The sequence below is a fragment of the Prunus avium genome, unplaced genomic scaffold (assembly GCF_965620075.1).
Source record: "Prunus avium unplaced genomic scaffold, drPruAviu1.hap1.1 HAP1_SCAFFOLD_66, whole genome shotgun sequence".
Classification (NCBI taxonomy): domain Eukaryota; kingdom Viridiplantae; phylum Streptophyta; class Magnoliopsida; order Rosales; family Rosaceae; genus Prunus; species Prunus avium.
In genome coordinates this window covers 40,001-45,000 of record NW_028276921.1, presented here as the reverse complement: position 1 = coordinate 45,000, position 5,000 = coordinate 40,001, and positions in this window count along the sequence as shown.

The following is a 5,000-nucleotide window of genomic DNA, read 5'->3' as shown; positions in this document are numbered from 1 at the left end:
ACTAGTCCGAAGGCAACAAAACATTTGTTTTTCATTTTGATGAAAATTTCTGTTTTTAAATCTTGTTGGTTTGAAATTTTTTTGAAAAGGTTCTTTAAATCTTGCGGGTTTGCAACTCATAAGAGCGTCACTTTCAACGTCCCCGGCATTGGATTGAGTTTCTAAAAACAACCGTGCACACCGAGGTTAAACTTTACCGGCTCCGCTCCGACTCACCGCTCGCCCACAAATCCGAAGGCAACAAAACATTTGTTTTTAATTTTGATGAATTTTTTTGAAAACATTGGCTTGGCAAGCCCCAATCCGCGACTATCCACCCACCGCCACCCCACACGGGTGGTTGTTGTTGCGAAATGAGGTTGTGGTCGACATGCCCGCGCATTTGAGAAGGAGTTCCTAGCACTCCATGCTCTTCCATGCCAAAAAAAAGCCTAGACAACCCCATTTCGCAACTTTCCACGCCTTTTTTTTTCCCCCTCACCCATGGCGGCGGCGTGGTGGCGGCGGCCGGATTCCGGCCACCACCGCCATGGGTGGCAGCCCCCCGACCCCGACACCAAACCCATAATACCGAGGCAACATATCGAGGCAACATATCGAGGCAACATGACATGGGTGTGGCGTGGGGGAAGGGGGCTGCAGCTAGGAGGGCATGGGCTGCCATGCATATGCAGGCAACACACACCCCCCTATATAGCATTTTATGCATTTAGCCCTTTGACAGGAAGAGACATCACCTATGCGCGAGGAGTCATAATGGGCTCTAAATAATTCAATACAAGGTATTTGGACGTGATTTTTTGCAGGGATACTAAGAAACATGCAATCTCTGATGGGAAAAAGTTTCATAAATATTTGAAGTCGGGAAGTATTTTTTATTATTTTTAGAAGTCGTAAAATTGAAAAAATCATTAAAAGAAATCCGGGAGGAATTTTTTAGTTTTGTAACTTGGAGAAGGTACTAAAAATCATAGACTACTTATGGGGAGCTTATTGTGCGAGGAAATTTCAATAAAAATGGGGTTTGACAAGGTTTGAAAAATTCTGTCGACATTTGAAAAAATCTGGAACTAGGCTGCCGGCATGCTGCGCACATGCTGCGCGCATGCTGCGCGCAGGCTGCGCGCAGGCCACGGCAGGACAAGTTTCGCTAGCCTCACTGTCGACCGAATGCGCAAGCTGCGCGCACGCCATGGCAAGACAAATTTCGCTAGCCTCACTGTCGACAGAGTCAGCACGCTGCGCGCACGCCATGGCAGGAGAAGTTTCGCTAGCCTCGCTGTCGACAGAATCAGCACGCTGCGCGCAAGCTGTGCGCGCGCATGGCATGGCAAGTTTCGAAAAATTCTGTCGACAGGCTCCCGAGCGCGCACGCTGCCGACATGTTGTGCGCACGCTGCCGGCATGCTGTGCACACGCTGCGCGCAAGCTGTGCGCGCGCATGGCATGGCAAGTTTCGAAAAATTCTGTCGACAGGCTGCCAAGCGCGCACGCTGCGCACACGCTGCCGGCATGCTGTGCGCACGCTGCCGGCATGCTGTGCACACGCTGCGCGCAAGCTGTGCGCGCGCATGGCATGGCAAGTTTCGAAAAATTCTGTCGACAGGCTCCCAAGCGCGCACGCTGCGCACACGCTGCCGGCATGCTGCGCGCACGCTGCCGGCATGCTGCGCGCAAGCTGTGCGCGCGCATGGCATTGCAAGTTTCGAAAAATTCTGCGGCCAGGCTCCCAAGCGCGCACGCTGCGCACACGCTGCCGGCATGCTGCGCGCACGCTGCCGGCATGCTGTGCGCACGCTGCGCGCGCGCATGGCAGGACAAGTTTCGAAAATTTCTGTCGACAGGCTGAGCAGCGCGCACGCTGCGCACAGGCTGCCGGCATGCTGCGCGCACGCCGCGCGCAAGCTGCGCGCGCGCATGGCAGGACAAGTTTCGAAAATTTCTGTCGACAGGCTCAGCAGCGCGCACGCTGCCGACATTCTGTGCGCACGCTGCGCACAGACTGCCGGCATGCTGCGCGCAGCCCATGGCAGGACAAGGTCCGAAAAATTCTGTCGACATTTTTACGCCATGGTAGGCTTCCGCTTCGCGTCACTTTGTCGACATTCAAGCCTACCATTTTTATTGAATTTTTCAAACCTTGTCAAACCCCATTATTCAAATGTCGAAAAATTCTGTCGACATTTTTACGCCATGGTAGGCTTCCGCTTTGCATCACTTTGTCGGAATGCATCGCATGGCGAGGCAAGGCAAGGCAAGGCCACAGCATGCCAAGGCGAAGGCAACGCATGGCTTGGTCAAGGCCACATCATGGGCACGGCATGCCAAGGCAAGGCGAGGCAAGCCATCCTTAGCCTCGCCTAGCCTCACTTACTCGGAATGCCTTGGATGATGCGCAATGCCAAGGCAAGGCAAGGCAAGGCATGGCTTGAATGGCTTGGTGTAGGCCACAACTTGGGCATGGCATGCCAATGCAAGGCAAGGCAAGGCAAGCCACGCCATCCGAACCCTCCAATAACCTTACTTTCTCGGAATGCCTTGAATGGGCACGGCATGTGAAGGCAAGGCAAGGTCCTAAAAATCATTTTGTAAGTTGGAGAAGGTCCTAAAAATCATAGACTTAATTATAGGGAGCTTATTGTGCGGGGAAATTTCAATAAAAATTGGGTTTGACAAGGTTTGAAAAATTCTGTCGACATGCTGCCGGCATGCTGCGCGCAGGCTTCGTGCATGATGTGAGCATGCCAAGCTTCCAATAGCCTCACTGTCTCTGAATGCCTTGAATGGGGAGCAATCTGCGTGCAAGCCATGGCATGACAAGGTTTCGAACAATTCTGTCGACAGAAGCAGCAGGCTGCGCGCAGCATGCCGGCAGGCTGCGCGCAGCGTGCCTGCAGCCTGCGTGCAAGCCATGGCATGACAAGTTTTTGAAAAACTCTGTCGACAGAATCAGGAGGCTGCCGGCACGCTGTGCGCAGGCTTCATGCATGATGCGAGCAGGCTGCGTGCAAGGGTAGGCATGCCAAGCCAAGCCATCCCAAACTTCCAATAGCCTCACTTTCTCGAAATGCCTTGATTGGGGCAATGCCAAAGCATGGCGCGGCGCAAGGCAAGGCAAGGCACGGCATGGCAAGGCAATGCCAAGGCAAGCCAAGCCCGGCATGGCGCGGCGCGGCGCAAGGCAAGGCACGGCATGGCAACGCAAGGCATGCAAAGGCCACGGCATGGCAAGGCCAAGGCAAGGCAAGGCAATGCATGGCCAAGGCACGACATGCCAAGTGTCACGGGACGAGCGTGCGACGCGGCGCGGCGGAAGCAAATCACAGATTTCGCTCGCACAAACGCTCCCGTGCGGCCCAGGATCCCTTCGAATCCCAGTCAGCCTTCTCCCCACTTCATGACTCTCACAACTCCGCGAGAGGTTCACCATCATGTGTCGTCTCCCATAGGCGCCAAGCCCTATGGCTAGACAACGAGTCACACTTCCTTGTGACAACACAATCATCCCGCATCCGGCAACGAACCCTCGACGCCCATACATCAAGCGTTGCATGAGACACGTCAACTGCATCGACCACGTCGCATGCCAAACTCGTGGCTCGCTCATGTCCAAGTCGAGACATGGCGATCCAACACACCATCGGTTTACCCACACTTCTGTCGGTCATCCGTTAGCAACCACGATAGCCCACATCCTCAAGCTATCCACGCAAGCTGTCACGCTCGCATGTCGCCCAAGCCTTGGCGACATATGTATTCCGAATGTCCCACATAACCATCTATGCTTTGCATGGGGTCGCAACCCATGCGTACCGGCATCCGAATATCTTCCTTCCATCTTGGACAAGGCCGAACCCAAGCCAAGTCCATCGAGTCTCGTCAAATGCCTCGCTAGCCGACGGCATAGCGAATGCCATACGTTGACCTCACTCTTTCCAACGATGCGCAATACGAACGGCCCCGCGTGTTCGTACTGTCCTCGGGAAGTCCTTTCCCTCGGAGACATAGATTATCCTTCAACAATCTCATGCCCGCCCTTATGACTACCTCCAATGTCATAAGGATGCTCGCTTAGTGCCACAAGGGTGTAAGCACCAGGGGTGGTGGAGAGCATGACACCATGTCACCCCCTATATAGCATTTTATGCATTTAGCCTTCTGCCAGGAGGGAACATCACCTATGCACGAGGAGTCATAATTGGGCATAACTTCTTCGTACGAACTCCGAATGGCGAACCGTCAGTTGCATAGCGTGTATCTCGTCATTACGAACATCTTTCGTGTTCTGAGTTTCTTCAGGTTCCTCCCGTAACCTTCCGAAATACCCAAAATACCCCTCACACGCACAACCCGGCCAACACCAACCATTCTAGCTCTTAAGTCCTTGCCCCTTCCACACTTGGACTACCTCATAAGCGCATGGATGTCCCAACGGAGTCACGAAAGCACACGCTCAAGTGCGATCCGTGACATTCTCCCCCACTGATAGTGTCGACGCCCTCGTCGACGTGCCCACTGCACTGCCGCATAACAACACCATATAGGAATATCCTCTTCTCTTCGCTCCATGGACCACAATGCACCACTGTGTTCACCCTTTTGAACTTCTCTTTCAAAGTCCTACGTCTTTCCCTCTTTGGGCCGAGACCTCCGTCTCTTGTCGCACTCGACCACTGAACAACCACATAGCCCGCTGGTCAAGTACCTCCACATTTTCCACATTCAAGGAGATGCACCCCACCTGGGTGTGACTCGTAAGCCAACCGTGTGTCCTCCACGGCACCTCCATTTTGTGCATCTGCACTGCCATACCTCAATGGCGTACGTGGGTCTCCCCCACTTATCTCGTCGACGCACCCTCACGCCAACGTGCCTCCGAAGCTTAGCTCCATAACACTTAGGCATTCACAATTCACCGTGGTAAGACATCCTCCCTACTACGAGTAGAACCACCTACCTACCAACGCCCAAACTCGGACTCGGCAGCACTACTTCCGCAG